Source organism: Panthera leo, chromosome D3 (genome assembly GCF_018350215.1).
Source record: "Panthera leo isolate Ple1 chromosome D3, P.leo_Ple1_pat1.1, whole genome shotgun sequence".
Lineage (NCBI taxonomy): Eukaryota > Metazoa > Chordata > Mammalia > Carnivora > Felidae > Panthera > Panthera leo.
The window spans coordinates 78,959,928-78,981,257 of record NC_056690.1 but is presented as its reverse complement, the minus strand read 5'-3'; the positions used below and the strand labels follow the sequence as shown (position 1 = coordinate 78,981,257).

Sequence of the window (21,330 nt, the reverse complement as noted above, 5' to 3'; positions counted from 1 at the left end):
AGAGAGCCCTTTGCAGGACTCAGACTCACAAACTGTGAGGTCATATAGTCAGACACTTAACCCACTGAGCCACACAGGTGCCCCAAAGAACAAATTTTAAGCACATTTAAAGTATGTATCTCAAGGTAGATATTAACTAGATATCACAAAATCACCAGAAAAAAATACACAAAATTGCATTCTGGTGTTAAATGTTGTTACATTGTTCATAGTTTTATTTAATCCTTTTATAAGTAATTGTTACTGATGCTATTGCTTTTGAGAGGGAAAATGCATTAATAAAGGAAGGTGCAGTAATGTAATTTTTAGATTTTCTAAAAGCCATTGGGCAAATATCTCTGGTAAATATTGCTATCTGCAATTTGTGATAGGTTGATAAAAGAATGGCCTTCTATAAATTTTATAAATTCTCAAGAAGCTGCCTGATTTTGCATCACTTTGAATGCTGCTGAGTAAACATTCTTCAAGTATTAATTTACAATTTGTATTTCTCCTGCCGTGGTATTCATCCCAAAATTGTGGGCATAGATCCCTCCTTGAGTCCTTTCAAAAACCATCTAGATGCTACCATAATTTTCTTTCAAATCTTAAACTGAAGTATGGGTGGGTAAATCATCAGATTTAAAAGAATTTGGGAGGAACTGGAACCTTGGATCATCCCAACTGGGGAAGCTCAGATCTTCATGGTAGTTTCCTCATTGCTTTTGTGAAAGTTCTACATAACAAGGGTCAAGTCTCCATTTCAGTCTAGCCTGAAATTGGATTACATGGTGAGTCTTCTATCTTTCCAAGTCTTATTGTCTTGCATGTTGGGAAATGTCTCTGTAGCATGGGAGATAAGCTCTGTCACAGGATAGCCCTACCCTTCCCGAGTTTGGTGTGACCACTGATTGCTGTTATGACACAATAATTTCCCATCCTGCCCCCTTACTCTTTCTTCACTTCAGCACTTGGCAATTCAAACTAAGAGCTATGTTTAAATCTTCTCTTCTTATTTTCAGTGTCAAGGCACTGAAATGTGTTTTTTACTATTCTCTCTGAATATGTGAGACTTCTTAAACTCACATACGGTTTATTCTTAAATTTTGTATCTTATGGGTGGTACATTCCAAAGTTTCTAGCATTAATTAAAATAACTCCATTAAAAAATATCATGTGGGCATTTGAATTGAATTGCATTGTGTGAAGGGGGGCAGAGAGATGTTGCAAAGACGATATAAAGATATTTAGGCACCTATATAAAAGAGCATTCCTTTTTTATTGCTGCATAATAAATTATCACAGTCTTAGTTGCTTAGAGCAACATGTATTTATTATTTCACAGTTTCCATGGGTCAAGAGTCCAGGCATAGCATAACCTGGTCCTCTAACTGCTTATTGTCTCACAAAGTAGCAATCAACATGTTGGCTAGGTTGCATTCTCATCTAGTGGCTCGACTGGGAAAGAATACACATCCCAAATCATTTAGGTTGTTGGTGGAATTCATTTCCCTGCAGCTGTATGAGGACAGCAGCTTCTGGCTGGTCGTTACCCATATGCCTCACTAAGGTTCTAGAAGCTGCCCATAGTTCCCTGACAGGTGCTTCTCTCCAGTGTGCTGCTTACTTCATTAAATCTGCAAGATGAGCCTCAACTGATCTGGGAACTTTCTTCTTCTTCAACATCTCTTTACTTTTCCATTTTCTATACCAGAAGGCCTTCGTAGGCCCCAGTCACACTCAAGAGAAAGGTATTATTCAAGGTATAAATACCAGAGGGCAGAAATCATAGGAGACCCATCTCAGAATAGCCACATTAAGCCATCATTTTCCCTAAATATATACCTGTGTGTGTGTATGTGTGTAGAGAGAGAGAGTGTATATAAAGTTTATTTAAATAAATATTTTGAGAGAGAGAGTGAGCAGGGAAGGGGCAGAGAGAGAGAGAGGGAGACAGAGAGAATCCCAAGCAGGCTCTGTGCTGCCATCATGGAGCACAATGGAGGGCTCAGACTCAAAAACAGTGAGATCATGACCTGAGCCAAAATCAAGAGTTGTGCCCTTAACCAACTGAGTCACCCAGGTGCCCCCTATCTGTATATTTTTAATGTATATATTTTATTTCATATGTCTAAAACTAAAATTTAATTTTAACTTAAGTGGTTTAATTTATTTTAGGGGAAGAGTTAAGTTTTTGGGGGGAAACACTACTATTCTATGAAATTTTCAAGATTTTACTCACCTTTCTAAAATAATACAGGTTATTAAAAATATACTTATCAACATCCATGAAATGCTTATGAACTAAGTACTAATTTTATTTAATACTCGGACAGCATCATCATACCACTTTTTTTAAGTCTAAATTTCAAATGCCCTGTTTCCATTGTGCACAAAATACACATTGATTTCCAAATCATAGACAAAAAGCCCTAAGAGAATGACCATCTCAAATATTCATTAATGTCTATGAAATAGTCCTTCTGGGAAGGACTGTGAAGATCACTGACTTCATTTCTTCAGGTATTCGTTTTGGAAATTTTAGAAAAACTAGAGGAGTAGAATAAGATACGAAAATTGGTGATCCTTATTTCTATGAATTTGACCAAGCACAAGAAAGATGGTAATGTTCTTGTTTAAATAGTCTTCCCTTCTCCAGATTGTGATTCAAGAATCATTCAGCATTTCAAGCTGAAGATACCACTCCTTTTTTTTCAGACCCCCAATAACTACATGAAGAAAAATGTTATAATGGTTGCTATTTTATTTTACAAAATGGAAGCAATACACAAGGACAGAGTATATGGCATCTAGTTCCTTAATCTTACACTAACGAGGATTACCATGGAATTATTAGATGCCAAGAAAACCAACTTTTTCGAAGTCGTAAGCCCACGTGAACCACTTAGAAGACTGTCTTTGTGAAAGTGGTAGAAATGGCCTCTGACTGCAAGTCAGCTGATGCTAGTAAGAATTGTAGGCAAGCTAGCTTCAGGCAACCCCCTCTGTGTTTCCTCTTATTCAGTAGGAAGGGTGTAGGAAATTATGGTGCTCATTAAGAAAAGTGCTTTTCAAACAGCCCTGGACTCTAGCCCCAAGTGAACTGGCTGCAAGTCTGCCTGTTTTAATGTTGCAAACAAACAAATTTTGCAAGAAAAAGCAAACAACTTTAACAGCAGGTGGCTGAAGCATAGCCTTCAGAAAGCTGTTAAGAACCATTTTTGTCTGTGAAATAAAACATGGTTGCAAGCGATGTTATTTGCACGTATTGATTCAGTGAAGGAAGTCACCTTATGTTTAATTCAAATTGCAGTCCTGACATGGACAGGCTTAAAACAATCATGTTTTACAAATCCATTTGTTTAAATGATTCTCTTGTTGGCTGTTCACACTGTGCCCTGTGTTGTTATAATATCGCTCACTGCAAGTGCTATTTAAAGAAGTGAGAAACCAGCAACACACTTGCTTTAAGCAGATGTTAGATGTAGTAGGAAAAAGGCAAAACATAGTAGGTGACCATTAATTTCAAGGTGCATCTTTGTCATTTCCTTAACCTGCTTCAACTGTTAGTTTTCTATTCCCACTGCTGAGTTTAGAATTTGGCTGTGTGCATAATTTGATGGCCATATCTTTGTGGGGTTTTTTTGTCTTTTGGGGTTGAGATACCCCAAATTACATAATACCTTTCAACTAAGTTTTCTGTTAGTTCTGTCTGCATTGGATATCACAAAACTTTTTAGAAACTTTATTTCTAGGGGTGTCTGGATGCCTCAGTCAGTTAAGCATCCTGCTTTTTGGCTGAGGTCATGATCTCATGTTCTGTGAGTTCACGCCCCACATCAGGCTCTGTGCTGACAGCTCAGAGCCTGGAGCTTGCTTCAGATTCTGTCTCCCTCTCCCTCTGCTCCTCTCCTGCCCGTGTTCTGTCTCTCTGTCAAAAATAAATAAACATTAAAAATTTTTTTTGGTAAAGAAACTTTATTTTTCTGTACTTTAGAAGCTAAGGTTCTGTACTACATGGGGAAAAAAGCTTGTCCAAAGTTGGCAGGATGTTGTAGACTAATTCTCTGCAACTCAGTTATTCTTATTACTTTCATTAGAAGATCTTCTTGAAATTGCTAAGAGATTACTGCAAATTAAGTTCTTGCCCATTTTGTGGAAGTCATTCTGATGTTGGTTGCCTCCCTGGAAGCTTCTCTGATGGCATTTGTGCAGTTCTGTAAGTAAACTGGAGAAAAAGGTTAGATACGTCCCCTCATTTTCTAAATATTAATCAGGAAAAAATTAATCTTGTTTGGGTGTGGCTTAAAACTCCAATCAGGAACAGATGGCTGGTGCATGTGTGTGGAATTAGGAGCCCCAGTTACATGATGCTGTTCAGAGCCTATAGAGTCTGGTATCAAGTCTCAATGTTAGTTGCCCAGGGAAGGACACTAGAAAACACTGTGCTGGAGACATAGACTGAGTGACTACTAGACACAGTAGAAGAGCAATCTGCAGCTACTCAGTATGGTGCTTGCTGGCTTGATTTTCTTTCTTTCTTTATGTCTTTCTTTCTTTTCTTTCTTTTCTTTCTTTCTTTCTTTCTTTCTTTCTTTTCTTTCTTTCTTTTCCTTCTTTCTTTCTTTCTTTTTCTTTCTCTCTTTTCTTCCTTTCTTTCTTTTCTTTCTTTCTTTTCTTTCTTTCTTTCTTTCTTTCTTTCCCTTCTTTCTTTCTTTTCTTCCTTCCTTTCTTTCTTTCTTTTCTTTCTTTCTTTTCTTTCTTTACCTTCTTTCTTTCCTTTCTTTCTTTTCTTTCTTTTTCTTTCTTTCTTTCTTTTCTTTCTTTCTTTCTTTCTTTCTTTTCTTTCTTTCTTTCTTTTCTTTCTTTCTTTCTTTCCCTTCTTTCTTTCTTTTCTTCCTTCCTTTCTTTCTTTTCTTTCTTTCTTTTCTTTCTTTACCTTCTTTCTTTCCTTTCTTTCTTTTCTTTCTTTCTTTCTTCCTTTCTTTTCTTTCTTTCTTCCTTTCTTTTCTTTCTTTCTTTTCTTTCTTTCTTTTTGTTCTTTCTGTCTTTCTTTTCTTTCTTTCCTTTCTTTCTTTTCTTTCTTTCTTTTTGTTCTTTCTTTCTGTCTTTCTTTTCTTTCTTTTCTGTCTTTATTTTCTTTCTTTCCTTTCTTTCTTTCTTTCTTTCCTTTCTTTCTTTTCATTCTTTCTTTTCTTTCTTTCTTTCTTTCTTTTTCTTCCTTCCTTTCTTTCTTTTCTTTCTTTCTTTCTTTCTTTCTTTTCTTTCCTTCTTTCTTTCTTTTCTTTCTTTCTTTCCTTTCTTTCTTTCCTTTCTTTCTTTTTGTTCTTTCTTTCTTTTCTTTCTTTCTTTCCCTTCTTTCTTTCTTTCTTTCTTTTTCTTCCTTCCTTTCTTTCTTTTCTTTCTTTCTTTTTTTTTTTTTTTTTTTTTTACAATAAAATACAAAGGATTTTATTGTAGAAAGTAAACTGTCCCACACATACTTCCAATAGGTCCCCAGGGAACTACTGGTATTTTGGAGCGAAGTATGATTGCTAATCTCATTAATGCTACTGTCTTATGTTTTAAGAGACAACCTCCCACATGTCCAGAAAACTGGATGGATTTCTCCAGAATGACTCAACCTTGGACAGTTTTGGAAAGTTGATGTTTACTATAGTATATTTTATTTAGCAGCTGCTTCATACGTGTAAATGTTGTGTTCTTTTTTTTTTTTTTTATTTTTTTTATTTTTTAATATATGAAATTTACTGTCAAATTGGTTTCCATACAACACCCAGTGCTCATCCCAAAAGGTGCCCTCCTCAATACCCATCACCCACCCTGCCCTCCCTCCCACCCCCCATCAACCCTCAGTTTGTTCTCAGTTTTTAACAGTCTCTTATGCTTTGGCTCTCTCCCACTCTAACCTCTTTTTTTTTTTTTTTTTTTTTTTTTCCTTCCCCTCCCCCATGGGTTTCTGTTACATTTCTCAGGATCCACATAAGAGTGAAACCATATGGTATCTGTCTTTCTCTGTATGGCTTATTTCACTTAGCATCACACTCTCCAGTTCCATCCATGTTGCTACAAAAGGCCATATTTCATTTTTTCTCATTGCCACGTAGTATTCCATTGTGTATATAAACCACAATTTCTTTATCCATTCATCAGTTGATGGACATTTAGGCTCTTTCCATAATTTGGCTATTGTTGAGAGTGCCGCTATAAACATTGGGGTACAGGTGCCCCTATGCATCAGTACTCCTGTATCCCTTGGATAAATTCCTAGCAGTGCTATTGCTGGGTCATAGGGTAGGTCTATTTTTAATTTTCTGAGGAACCTCCACACTGCTTTCCAGAGCGGCTGCACCAATTTGCATTCCCACCAACAGTGCAAGAGGGTTCCTGTTTCTCCACATCCTCTCCAGCATCTATAGTCTCCTGATTTCTTCATTTTGGCCACTCTGACTGGCGTGAGGTGGTATCTGAGTGTGGTTTTGATTTGTATTTCCCTGATAAGGAGCGACGTTGAACATCTTTTCATGTGCCTGTTGGCCATCCGGATGTCTTCTTTAGAGAAGTGTCTATTCATGTTTTCTGCCCATTTCTTCACTGGGTTATTTGTTTTTCGGGTGTGGAGTTTGATGAGCTCTTTATAGATTTTGGATACTAGCCCTTTGTCCGATGTGTCATTTGCAAATATCTTTTCCCATTCCGTTGGTTGCCTTTTAGTTTTGTTGGTTGTTTCCTTTGCTGTGCAGAAGCTTTTTATCTTCATAAGGTCCCAGTAATTCACTTTTGCTTTTAATTCCCTTGCCTTTGGGGATGTGCCGAGTAAGAGATTGCTACGGCTGAGGTCAGAGAGGTCTTTTCCTGCTTTCTCCTCTAAGGTTTTGATGGTTTCCTGTCTCACATTCCGGTCCTTTATCCATTTTGAGTTTATTTTTGTGAATGGTGTGAGAAAGTGGTCTAGTTTCAACCTTCTGCATGTTGCTGTCCAGTTCTCCCAGCACCATTTGTTAAAGAGACTGTCTTTTTTCCATTGGATGTTCTTTCCTGCTTTGTCAAAGATGAGTTGGCCATATGTTTGTGGGTCTAGTTCTGGGGTTTCTATTCTATTCCATTGGTCTATGTGTCTGTTTTTATGCCAATACCATGCTGTCTTGATGATGACAGCTTTGTAGTAGAGGCTAAAGTCTGGGATTGTGATGCCTCCTGCTTTGGTCTTCTTCTTCAAAATTACTTTGGCTATTCGGGGCCTTTTGTGGTTCCATATGAATTTTAGGATTGCTTGTTCTAGTTTCGAGAAGAATGCTGGTGCAATTTTGATTGGGATTGCATTGAATGTGTAGATAGCTTTGGGTAGTATTGACATTTTGACAATATTTATTCTTCCAATCCATGAGCACGGAATGTCTTTCCATTTCTTTATATCTTCTTCAATTACCTGCATAAGCTTTCTATAGTTTTCAGCATACAGATCTTTTACATCTTTGGTTAGATTTATTCCTAGGTATTTTATGCTTCTTGGTGCAATTGTGAATGGGATCAGTTTCTTCATTTGTCTTTCTGTTGCTTCATTGTTAGTGTATAAGAATGCAACTGATTTCTGCACATTGATTTTGTATCCTGCAACTTTGCTGAATTCATGTATCAGTTCTAGCAGACTTTTGGTGGAGTCTATCGGATTTTCCATGTATAATATCATGTCATCTGCAAAAAGCGAAAGCTTGACTTCATCTTTGCCAATTTTGATGCCTTTGATTTCCTTTTGTTGTCTGATTGCTGATGCTAGAACTTCCAGCACTATATTAAACAACAGCGGTGACAGTGGGCATCCCTGTCGTGTTCCTGATCTCAGGGAAAAAGCTCTCAGTTTTTCCCCGTTGAGGATGATGTTAGCTGTGGGCTTTTCATAAATGGCCTTTATGATCTTTAAGTATGTTCCTTCTATCCCGATTTTCTCAAGGGTTTTTATTAAGAAAGGGTGCTGGATTTTGTCAAAGGCCTTTTCTGCATCGATTGACAGGATCATATGGTTCTTCTCTTTTTTTTTGTTAATGTGATGTATCACGTTGATCGATTTGCGAATGTTGAACCAGCCCTGCATCCCAGGAATGAATCCCACTTGATCATGGTGAATAATTCTTTTTATATGCTGTTGAATTCGATTTGCTAGTATCTTATTAAGAATTTTTGCATCCATATTCATCAGGGATATTGGCCTGTAGTTCTCTTTTTTTACTGGGTCTCTGTCTGGTTTAGGAATCAAAGTAATACTGGCTTCATAGAATGAGTCTGGAAGTTTTCCTTCCCTTTCTATTTCTTGGAATAGCTTGAGAAGGATAGGTATTATCTCTGCTTTAAATGTCTGGTAGAACTCCCCTGGGAAGCCATCTGGTCCTGGACTCTTATTTGTTGGGAGATTTTTGATAACCGATTCAATTTCTTCGCTGGTTATGGGTCTGTTCAAGCTTTCTATTTCCTCCTGATTGAGTTTTGGAAGAGTGTGGGTGTTTAGAAATTTGTCCATTTCTTCCAGGTTGTCCAATTTGCTGGCATATAATTTTTCATAGTATTCCCTGATAATTGTTTGTATCTCTGAGGGATTGGTTGTAATCATTCCATTTTCATTCATGATTTTATCTATTTGGGTCATCTCCCTTTTCTTTTTGAGAAGCCTGGCTAGAGGTTTGTCAATTTTGTTTATTTTTTCAAAAAACCAACTCTTGGTTTCGTTGATCTGCTCTACAGTTTTTTTAGATTCTATATTGTTTATTTCTGCTCTGATCTTTATTATTTCTCTTCTTCTGCTGGGTTTAGGCTGCCTTTGCTGTTCTGCTTCTATTTCCTTTAGGTGTGCTGTTAGATTTTGTATTTGGGATTTTTCTTGTTTCTTGAGATAGGCCTGGATTGCAATGTATTTTCCTCTCAGGACTGCCTTCGCTGCATCCCAAAGCGTTTGGATTGTTGTATTTTCATTTTCGTTTGTTTCCATATATATTTTAATTTCTTCTCTAATTGCCTGGTTGACCCACTCATTCGTTAGTAGGGTGTTCTTTAACCTCCATGCTTTTGGAGGTTTTCCAGACTTTTTCCTGTGGTTGATTTCAAGCTTCATAGCATTGTGGTCTGAAAGTATGCATGGTATGATTTCAATTCTTGTAAACTTATGAAGGGCTGTTTTGTGACCCAGTATATGATCTATCTTGGAGAATGTTCCATGTGCACTCGAGAAGAAAGTATATTCTGTTGCTTTGGGATGCAGAGTTCTAAATATATCTGTCAAGTCCATCTGATCCAATGTATCATTCAGGGCCCTTGTTTCTTTATTGACTGTGTGTCTAGATGATCTATCCATTTCTGTAAGTGGGGTGTTAAAGTCCCCTGCAATGACCACATTCTTATCAATAAGGTTGCTTATGTTTATGAGTAATTGTTTTATATATCTGGGGGCTCGGGTATTTGGCGCATAGACATTTATAATAGTTAGCTCTTCCTGGTGGATAGACCCTGTGATTATTATATAATGCCCTTCTTCATCTCTTGTTACAGCCTTTAATTTAAAGTCTAGTTTGTCTGATATAAGTATGGCTACTCCAGCTTTCTTTTGGCTTCCAGGAGCATGATAAATAGTTCTCCATCCCCTCACTCTCAATCTAAAGGTGTCCTCAGATCTAAAATGAGTCTCTTGTAGACAGCAAATAGATGGGTCTTGCTTTTTTATCCATTCTGATACCCTATGTCTTTTAGTTGGCACATTTAATCCATTTACATTCAGTGTTATTATAGAAAGATATGGGTTTAGAGTCATTGTGATGTCTGTATGTTTTATGCTTGTAGTGATGTCTCTGGTACTTTGTCTCACAGGATCCCCCTTAGGATCTCTTGTAGGGCTGGTTTCGTGGTGACAAATTCCTTCAGTTTTTGTTTGTTTGGGAAGACCTTTATCTCTCCTTCTATTCTAAATGACAGACTTGCTGGATAAAGGATTCTCGGCTGCATATTTTTTCTGTTTAGCACACTGTAGATATCGTGCCAAGCCTTTCTGGCCTGCCAAGTTTCAAAGGAGAGATCAGTCACGAGTCTTATAGGTCTCCCTTTATATGTGAGGGCACGTTTATCCCTTGCTGCTTTCAGAATTTTCTCTTTATCCTTGTATTTTGCCAGTTTCACTATGATATGTCGTGCAGAAGATCGATTCAAGTTACGTCTGAAGGGAGTTCTCTGTGCCTCTTGGATTTCAATGCCTTTTTCCTTCCCCAGTTCAGGGAAGTTCTCAGCTATAATTTGTTCAAGTACCCCTTCAGCACCTTTCCCTCTCTCTTCCTCCTCTGGGATACCAATTATGCGTATATTATTTTTTTTTAGTGTATCACTTAGTTCTCTAATTTTCCCCTCATACTCCTGGATTTTTTTATCTCTCTTTCTTTCAGCTTCCTCTTTCTCCATAACTTTATCTTCTAGTTCACCTATTCTCTCCTCTGCCTCTTCAAGCCGAGCCATCGTGGTTTCCATTTTGTTTTGCATTTCGTTTAAAGCGTTTTTCAGCTCCTCGTGACTGTTCCTTAGTCCCTCGATCTTTGTGGCAAGAGATTCTCTGCTGTCCTGTATACTGTTTTCAAGCCCAGCGATTAATTTTATGACTATTATTCTAAATTCACTTTCTGTTATATTATTTAAATCCTTTTTGATCAGTTCATTAGCTGTTGTTATTTCCTGGAGATTCTTCTGAGGGGAATTCTTCCGTTTGGTCATTTTGGATAGTCCCTGGAGTGGTGAGGACCTGCAGGGCACTTCCCCTGTGCTGTGGTGTATAACTGGAGTTAGTGGGCGGGGCCGCAGTCCGACCCGATGTCTGCCCCCAGCCCACCGCTGGGGTCACAGTCAGACTGGTGTGTGCCTTCTCTTCCCCTCTCTTAGGGGCGGGATTCACTGTGGGGTGGCGTGTCCCGTCTGGGCTACTTGCACACTGCCAGGCTTGTGTTGCTGGGGATCTGGCGTGTTAGCTGGGGTGGGTAGGCAAGGTGCACGGGGGCTGGAGGGGCAGGCTTAGCTCGCTTCTCCTTAGGTGATCCACTTCAGGAGGAGCCCTGTGGCAGCGGGAGGGAGTCAGATCCGCTGCCGGAGGTTTGGCTCCGCAGAAGCACAGAGTTGGGTGTTTGCGCGGAGCGAGCAAGTTCCCTGGCAGGAACTGGTTCCCTTTGGGATTTTGGCTGGGGGATGGGCGGGGGAGATGGCGCTGGCGCCTTTGTTCCCTGCCAAGCTGAGCTCTGCCGTCCGGGGGCTCAGCAGCTCTCCCTCCCTTTGTCCTCCAGCCTTCCCGCTTTCCGAGCAGAGCTGTTAACTTATGACCTCCCAGACGCTAAGTCGCGCTTGCTTTCGGAACACAGTCCGTCCGGCCCCTCCGCTTTTGCCAGCCAGACTCGGGGGCTCTGCTTGGCCGGCGAGCCGCCCCTCCGCCCCGGCTCCCTCCCGCCAGTCCGTGGAGCGCGCACCGCCTCGCCGCCCTTCCTACCCTCTTCCGTGGGCCTCGAGTCTGCGCTTGACTCTGGAGACTCCCTTCTGCTAATCCTCTGGCGGTTTTCTGGGTTCTTTAGGCAGGTGTAGGTGGAATCTAAGTGATCGGCAGGACGCGCTGTGAGTCCCGCGTCCTCCTACGCCGCCATCTTCCGGAACCTCCTCTTCTTTCTTTCTTTCTTTCTTTCTTTTCTTTTCTTCTTTCTTTTCTTTCTTTCTTTCCTTTCTTTCTTTTCTTTCTTTCTTTTCTTTCTTTTCTTTTCTTTCTTTCTTTTCTCTCTGTCTGTCTGTCTTTCTTTCTGTCTGTCTTTCTTTCTTTTCTTTCTTTCTTTTCTTTTCTTTTCCCTCTTGGCAGGCAAAAGATGTCAATCCCCTGGAGCCCATTCAGCCCCAAACAAATCACATACATTTAGCTTTTCAAAAAAAACAAAAACAAAAAACAGTGGCTTTAGTGTCAGATAAGCCCAAGTTTGTATCCCAGATCTTCTGCATACTTAACTACATAACCCAGGGTAAAGAGCAAACTCCAAGAATCTGATTCGTAATCTGTACAAACTAAGATAACACTTCCCTTATAGATTTGCCATGAGAGATTAAATGAAATAAGTTACCGAATCACCTACCAAAATGCCTCATTCGTTGGCTTCTTTTGTTCCTGAACTTGTAAAGCTGCAGGTCATGGGGATCACCCCTTCGTGAGACCCTGCCTGAGTACCTGCTATACACTCTCTGTGACATACATCTCCACTTACATAGAAGTCATTCTTTTGTCCATATCTGTATAAGCTAGACACATATTTTGAAAAATGAATGCACTTTCATACAGTGACATCAGCAACGTGGCTAAGTAAGAAGTCCCTCACTCGTATCCCCCCTCAACAACAATTTGGCATCCATCCATGGACTGAGGTGCCTTTCTGAGAGCTCTGGGACTCAGCATTATACACCAAGGGAATGGGAGGAATCTTGCTCACCCTCATGTTGGGTAATAGGCTTACAGACCCCAAGCACAGCTATGGACCCTGCTGTCACTATAATCCAGCTCCGGCTCCTCTTGGCAGCAGTCTGAAAGCCCTTGGCAGAAGTCTGAGAATGCCATCTCAGACAGTCAGCCTTGGGTGAGAGAGCCTTTGTAAAAGTCCTGGTTTCCAGAGAAGTTTTGGTATACCACTGAAGCAAAAATATACAAATTTGGACACACTGGGGAGGGTAAGAACAGAATTACTTTATCCGCATCATCTTCCTCCAGCGTGGCACAGCTCCATGCCAAGAGACACCTTCTCAGCCTGTGACTTTTTCCCCCGAGCTATGTGAGAAGCTATCAGAGAGGCCCATTTCTCTCTGGCCCCATCCAGAGTACTGAGTCCTGAGTTGCATGACTGGGGAGCAGGAAGAGGTTGACAGAGCAACAGATAGGATACTTAGAGGGCACTAAAAGGACAAGGACCCTACTAACTGCCTCACAGATTATATCAAGAGGCCTACCCATGAGCCACTGGGGATGCCTTACCCACAGATCCCCGCCCTTAACCCACAGGCAACCCCAGAGCTCTGTGCACTTCACCCATACCTATGCTCCCCCGCTGTCCTGTGGCTAGCTCCCTGTGCATACCCACAATGGCTTGAGAGCAAGCTTTGGCAGAGGGAAAGCTGACTGAATCTGTGGGCCATGGAGACACCACAAACTTGAGCTTTGGCTCTGCCTTGGGAAGCGAAAGGGAGGTTGTGGGCACTTGGTCTGGTGTGCTGCAAGAGACGTTATCCAAACTTAAAATACTGCCACAAGAGGGAGCAGGAAGTGTGGAGCAGGCTTATTCATAGAAGGTTTGAGAAAGCCTCAGAATCCCTAGCAGAGATAAAGAAAGGTATTTCTAGGAGTTAGTAGAGACTGGGAGAGCTGACTGATGCTTCAAATTGGAAGATGGCAGCAAAAGACTTCCAAGACTTTGGGGTGCCTAGGTGGCTCAGTCGGTTAAGCGTCCAACTTCAGCTCAGGTCATGACCTCCCAGTTTGTGAGTTCAAGCCCCGTGTCAAGTTAGGTGCTGACAGCTCAGAGCCTGGAGCCTGCTTCAGATTCTGTCTCCCTCTCTCTGCCCCTTTCCCACTTGCACTCTGTCTCTCAAAAATAAATAAACATTTTTTTTAAAAAGGTAGAGAAAAACAGGTAGAAAAGATGCTCAACGTCACTAATGGGGAAAATACAAACCAAAACCATTCCATTATTCACAATAAATAACCTGAAATTCAGTCATTTCTTTTTTCCTCCTTCCATTGAGTAAATAATTTTTAGTGTCTCCAGTGCACGGTGGGATAACTGTTGTAGGAGGTACGAAAATGAATCAGCTTGTGCTTGCCCTCTAATAGATGAACTGACATATATAAGTAAGTATTAAAGACAGGAGAAAATGCTAAGAGCCTTGAAAGTAGTAGTGATGTGTTCTACTAATGAGCCAAAACAGTTTGATATTTACATACCATGGTTCCTGGGTGATTAGAATTCTGAATATTGAACTCGTATTGGAAAACTGCAAACTCCTATTGTAAAGAGAGCACAGTGAGCATTATGGTCCATTGTTCCCTGCCCTACCACATGACGAGGCAGGGCCTGGACTTGTCTCTTGTTTGAACCTCTCAGGATTCAGATCTTTGTATATATCTTGCATGTGATTGAAATCAAAACATGAAGGAACAAAGGGGAGTAAGAGAAAATTGCTATGGCAAGAATGAAGATAGTGTTGCCTCAGTTGGCATAATGAGCAAAGATTTCCCATATCTTTCCCCCATTAAAAATGTACTGAGTCACACCCTGTCCTAGGATGATAGCAGATTAAATCCTGGCCTTGATTTTCCAGGCAACTGAGTTAAAAGATGCCACATTCTCAGACTTGGCAAAATAATTCATATGACCTTCAAGAACTGGTATGTGAATAAATACATAAATGAAATATGTAAATACGAGTAAGTAGGTCTGTTCTCCACTGTAGTGGTCTTACATTGAGAAAAGAAGTTTTCAAACTGTCTCCTAACTTATAAAAAATCATCGTGGGTAACCAATGTTGATACCTTACCTCTGAGAGTAAGTTTTGGTCAAATTGGAGAGCCTAATGTTGTTAAAACAACCCAAAATTTTAAGAGCATGGTTGCTATCTTGAAGACAAATACAGTTGTGATTGGGCATTCATTGTCACTCAGCCAGAAGGCTGTCATTAAAATAAATTGACAATGGGAACGTTGGCTGAGCTCTCAAATGGATACTTCATATGTTTGGAAAACCTCTCTGTGACCTATCAGCATCCATCTTGACAAATTCGAGAATGAAAGTGAAAAGCATCTTGGCTCATATGAAGAAAGGTGCCCCTTGGAAGTCAAATTATAAAGTAACCTCAATATAACTAATAAACTTGACCCAACCCTTTCATTCCTTAATTACCTACCTAAATGCAACAAGGAAATACATGCTACATTATACAACTCTTACTATGTTTCACTAATATTTTATAAGAGAAAACTGAGCACTAAGATTTTTAGAATATATGAGTAGGATTCAATGAGCAAATACATATAAAGCATTTAGCTCTCTGCCTACATGTGTAAATACTGAATAAGTGTCGCTATTATCATTAGTTAAATACACTTGAAAATGGTCACTTAATGAAATAAATGCTTTTAGTTTGTTTCCCTTATTTGGTTTGTTTGTATTCAGTCAAATTTTAATTGAAAATGTGGAATTTTCATATACTGAAAATATCATTCTAATTTTTAATATAATTATAATTTCCTTATATACTATGTGCCATAACTTTATAACATAAAGTATATATTTCTGCTACATCAATTATATCAAAAATTATATTATTAAAATTACATTTTAATATTTCTTTAAAGTTTTTTTAATGTTTATTTATTTTTGAGAGAGTGAGGGAGACAGAGCGCAAGCAGGGGTGGGGCAGAGAGAGCGAGAGTCCCAAGCAGGCTTCAGGCTCCAAGCTGTCTGCACAGAGACAGATGCAGGGCTCGAACTCAGGACCTATGAGATCATGACCTTAGCCGAAGTGGGACGCTCAACCTACTGAGCCACCCAGGTGCCCCTATATTTTAGTATTTCTTAAAGTTATTTCACACCTACAATAAGCTTGTTAGGTGCCAAAGAAAAACTCTATTATAGCCTCTTTTTTTAGATAATAATTGGCATCTCAGAGAAGTTGTGAGCTCCCAAGCACACACAGTTATTTTAGCCCCTTATGACCCAGCTGAGGAAAGAGCACACATTGCCAGGGGCAAGCCAAGGGATCTCCCTACCACCTTTGTGATCTCGTAGTGATGCACCAAAACTGGGCATTTTGTTTTTGTTTTATTTTGTTTTGCTTTTTTAATACAAGAAAAAGGAACATGAAATACTGAACAGAGCTTTTGGAGCAAACAGACCTAGGATTGAAGGCTCTCTCTGCTGCTCTGATAAGAATTAGTTTCCTTCAGGGGCACCTGGGTGGCTCAGTGTGTTAAGTGTTGACTCTTAATTTTGGCTCGGGTCGTGATTTTTGCGGTTCAAGGGTCTGAGCCCCACGTGGGGCTCCACACTGACAGTGTAGAGCCTGCTTGGGATTCTCTCTCTTTCCCTCTCTCTCTGCCCCTCCCCTGCTCTCTCTCACTCTTCCTGTCGCTCTCCCCCCAAATAAATAAGCTTTAAAAAATTACTTCCATTTACTAAGTAACTGTTACATTCTGATTCCTATCAAACTGTGTACTACTGCCTGTACAATACAGTTTGCTTTATTGAGCCTTACTTTCCTCCTTTGTAAAGTGGTGATGATATGACCCACTTTGCATGGTTTTAGTGAGGGCTAAATAAAAATATATCTATAGAATTTACCACAAAGCCTGCCAATGTAAAAGAATTAAAAAAACATTGGTTGCTCTCATTTTAGCCAGCTCTATCATTACTTTTGTTTCATGGAAATATTACTTAAACTATAAGCCATTTAGTGATTTAAAGGAGCCTTGCATTTGGCTAACTTCTGCAGTGACCAATCAAGTATTCACTTCCTACTGGGGGTAGTAACAGACAGAGACTTTCTGATGTTCCTTTATATTTAACATCAACTGTGACCAAAAATTACATGGAATGCAAATTCTTAATTATTTATTTCCTTTAAGAAAGTGTCTTTAAGTGTAATTGTACCTATATAGTATTTTCAGAAAATCTTCTGAAAAATAAACATTTTCCCCACCAAATTCTATAACTTAAATTTGTTTTACTTAGCAGATTGCTGTTAAGCTTATAGCTCTTGTGTCTTTAGAGAACATTGTGGAATCCGATCTCTGTTTCCAAGTCTATAGACATTTATTTGATAAATCACGAACATCGAAGAAAAACATATGGAGTTTAACAGATCTGTAGAAATCTGACAAGCATCATTTTGATCTTTGGGAAACTAAATAAAACGTTCAAAGTCAAATAAGAAAAATTTTAGAAGTGATTAGACATTTGCTTACTTTTCAATTGCAAATCAATAAGTTTTCATTACTCCTCCTTATACATGTTTCTATATTCTCTTTGCAAAAAAATCAGACCTCTTTAAACCTTTGAAATTTGCTATTTATATAATTTTCTATATTTGAAAATTCAAAATTTATCCTGTTTTAATTAATATTGACACTTAGCATATTAAATATTCATTGCACACTATTAGAAAATATGTTAAGTGGATTCAATGTAACATTAAGCATTCAACTCGTTTCTGTAGACAACTTAGGAAGACACACAGTCAACTTTTTGCCCCCGAAATGTTGCATTTATTATATATAAGTTTGCTTAATATTCTTTTTTTAAATTTATTTGTGAAGTTTCCTTTCTTTGTTTTTTTTTTTAATTAATTTATTTTGAGAGAGAAAGAGAGCACACAAGGAGGGGAGGGGCAGAGAGAGAGAGGGAGAGAGAGAGAGAGAGTCCTGAGCAGGCTCTGCAATGTCAGCATGGAGCCTGATGCAGGGCTTGAACTCACAGACCTTGAGATCACGACCTGAGCAGAAACCAAGAGTCAGTCACTTTGACTAAGCCACCCAGACGCCTCTCAATATTCTCTTAAATCCTAAGTTGTGAAGTATATTCAGCTAAAACTGAATTACATCCTCTGTTCTGTCACTCAGTAGAAATTTAGGGCTGATAAGGACTTCTAAGATGAGCAAATCTAATAATTTTATTTTATAGGTGAAAAATCTGATTAAAAAAGAAAGCTAGATTAGAATCATATAGCAAATTAAGCTATCAGCTACAACTAGAAACCAGGGTTTTGGTTTTTCAGGTGTGTGTTATTTCCAATATACTAGACCACATCACTTTTGGTAGCAAAAAGCTAATTACCTTCTTATTTCACTCTTCTTTTTGAATAATTTGGCAAATATTTTTATGAGACACTCAGTAAAGGTTTTTATATGCAAATACATGTAATTGGAGAATATTATGATATTTAATTCTGGTTAAACTAAAAAAAACCAACTATACTATAGAGCAACTTAAATGTTTCCATGAAAATATCACATTCAGAATGATGCTTCTGAGATGTTGGTGAAAATGGCAGAGTATGTAACTCCAAGGATGCATCTCTCTACAGAAACCAACAACAACACAAAAATTGGGGAAAAACTGTCAGAATCCACCTTGTCAGAATTGTGGAAAATAATCAAAGGTTTACAGCAACCAAGAAAATGATAAGTCGAGAGAAAGACAATTTCAGAACAGTAGGAAAGATGTGTATCAGTTTTTCTTGCCCTGTCCCTCCACCCCTCTCCCCAGTCTAGAACTGGTGTTCAATATGGCAGCCTGCATTCCCAGTGTGGGATCATGGTTTCTGGTTCCAAAGAGATCAGGCACACCTTACTCTCAAAGAATTGTGTTTGTCTGTTTTGACCTGTCTGAGGACTATCTAAAGAACTGAGGCAAGGGACTTGTTTTTGTTTTATTTGGCTTGGAACCCTCTCAGGGAAGAAAAGCAGCTATATAGAGGATATTCTTTGTAAACATTGTAAGGCAAATGAACAACCTGCCAGTGCCTGGAGCAAAAGATTGCAGTTGAAGCAGGCAACAGACATGCCAAGAGCCCTGGAAGAAAAAGTAGGACAGAGTTTCTTTGGGAAATCAGGGCAATGAAAAGCACTTACATATACCTGAAATTTAGAAAGCCACATACATGCCCAGGATAGTATGCAGACACAGAAAAGACATGGGAAAACCCTAAGTTTTCACCTCTGGCTAAGCTCCAGGCTGCACACAAGCTGAAAGTGAAGGCTAAGGCAGAGTTATAAATGACCTGGCTAAGCCTTGAAGAAGTGCACCAACATTGAGCCAACTTGAGAAGACTGAGACAGGTTCCTCCTTCCTTCCTTCCTTCCTTCCTTTCTTTCTTTTCTTCCTTCTTTCTTTCTTTCTTTGGGCTTCAGGAATTCAAGAAAATCTCTGTCAAAACACTAGTTGACTACAAGATTAAGAAATTAATGTTCTAGAGACCACACATAACTAAGAAGACAGACTTCAGAAGAATAATTTAAGAAAGACACTAACTAAACAACAACCACAACTCATAGCAAGCAACAAAAACAAACCCTGCAGACAGTGGGGGCAGAATCTGATTTTAAGAGTTACCTTATTGTAATGTTCAAATTTGCCAGTTTTCAACAAATAAAGATGAAGTATGCAAAGAAACAAAAATGTATGCTCCAATCACAGGAAATATTAACAGAAACTGTTACTGAGGAAGCATAGATATTGGTCTTAATAGAAAAAGACTTTAAATCAACTATCTTATTTATTATTTTTATTGGAGAGAGTATGCAAGCAAGGGAGAGGGAGAGAGACAGAGAGAATCTTAGGCAGGTTCCATGCTCAGCATGGAGCACATTGCGGGGCTCAATCCCATGATCCTGGGATCATAACCTGAACCAGAATCAAGAGGCAGACGCTCAACCAACAGAGCCACCCAAGTGCCCCTAAATCAACTGTCTTAAATATGTTTAAAGACCTAAAGGAAACCATGAGCAAAGAAATAAAGTAAGAGAAGTCTGTTTCTTAGAGAATATTGATAAAGAGAAATTATAAAAGGAAGCCGAAAATGTGGAGCTAAAAAGCAAATACCAGAAATGAAAATTTTACTAAGGGGTTTCAGTAGAGGATTCAAAGAGGCAGAAGAAAGAATCAGTAAAATGAAAGATAAGTCAATTGAACCTATCCAGTCTGAGGAGCAGGAAAAAAAAAATGAAGAAAAATAGAGTCTCAGGGACACCATCAAGCATGCTTTGATGAGAGGAGAACAGTGAGAAAAGGGCTAGACAGAGTATTTAAAGAAGTAATGGCCACACACTTCCCAATTATGACTAAAAGAAAGAAAATAATCTACACACCCAACAAGATCAGCAAGCTCTGATAAATACAAGATAAATACAAAGAGATTAACACCAAGACACATTATGATCAAAGTATTCAAAGACAGAGAACCTTGAAAGCAGCAAGAGTAGTCACTTGTCATATAGAAGGGATACTTAATAAGATTAGCAGCTGGTTTCTCATCAGAAACCATAGAGGCCTAAAACTAATGATGTGATATATTTAAAGTGCTAAAAGAAAAAAAGTACCTGACAGTAATGAGTTCTGTATCTTGTAAACTATCTTTCAAAACTGAAAGAAATGTTAAGACATTTACAGATAGACAAAAGCTAAGGGAAAATTTTGCTATTATACCTGTCCTATAAGAAATGCTAAAGGAAGGCCTTCAGGTAGAAGTGAAGGAATAATGGGCCTGTGTGGCTCAGTCTGTGGAGTGGCTCTTGATCTCAGCTCAGGTCTTGATCTTGGGATCGTGAGTTTAAGGCCCATTTTGGGTTCTGTGCTTGGCATGGAGCCTACTTAAAGAAATAAAATAAAATAAAATAAAATAAAATAAAATAAAATAAAATAAAATAAAATAAAATAAAATAAAATAAGAACAAAATGAAAGGATACTAGCTAGTAACATGAAACCATATGAAGAAATAAAGAATACTGACAAAGGTAGCTACATAGATAAATACAAAAGCCAATGTTACTGTTTTTTTTAACTCTACCTGTTTCAAACCCCTGTGATTTAAAAGACAAATGCATAAAAAATAATTATAAATATGTATTACTGATACACAATGTGTACAGATATAATTTGTGACAACACAAAGGAGGAAGGATGGTACCATATAGGAGCAGAGTCTTGTATCCTGTTGAAGCTAAGTGTCATTAATTCAAAATAGATTGTTACACATTTACAAAGCTGATTGTAATACCCTGGGAAAGCGCTGAGGAAAAAAAAAACTAACAAATATACAGAAAAGAAAATTAAACAGGAATCAAAATAATATGGCACAAAAATTAATTAAACACAGAAGACAGCAATAATAAAGGAATTAAGGAATAAAAAGATATAAGACATATAGAAAACAAATAGAAAAATGACAGAAATAAGTTCTTCCTTATCAGTAATCACAGTAAATATAAATGGATTAAACTATCCAGTTAAAAGGTTGTGATTGAAATTAGAGGGAAGTGGTCAAAAGTCAAATTTCCAGTTAAAAGATGAGTAAGTGCTAGGATTTAATGTGCAACATGATGATGATAGCTAACATTACTATATGATATATAGGAAAGTTAGTTGTTAAGAGATTAAATTCTATCAGTTCTCATAAGAATAAAAATTTTCCTTTTTTTCTCTTTTTATTGTATCTATATGAGAAGATGGATATCAGATGAACCTATTCTGGTAATCATTTCACAATATATGTAAATCAAAGCATCATGCTGTCTTTAATGCTTAAAATTATACAATAATGTA

General features: G+C 38.4%; 1 long non-coding RNA gene across 1 annotated transcript in view; it reads right to left on the bottom strand.

The window, feature by feature from the left end:
* Positions 1 to 4,097: 4,097 nt before the first annotated feature.
* LOC122203663 overlaps positions 4,098 to 21,330 on the bottom strand; it is a 33,065-nt gene continuing 15,832 nt past the window's right edge. Inside the window, exon 4 of the long non-coding RNA XR_006195289.1 lies at positions 4,098 to 4,207. This is a non-coding gene — a long non-coding RNA (uncharacterized LOC122203663). The remainder of the gene's footprint in view (positions 4,208 to 21,330) is intronic.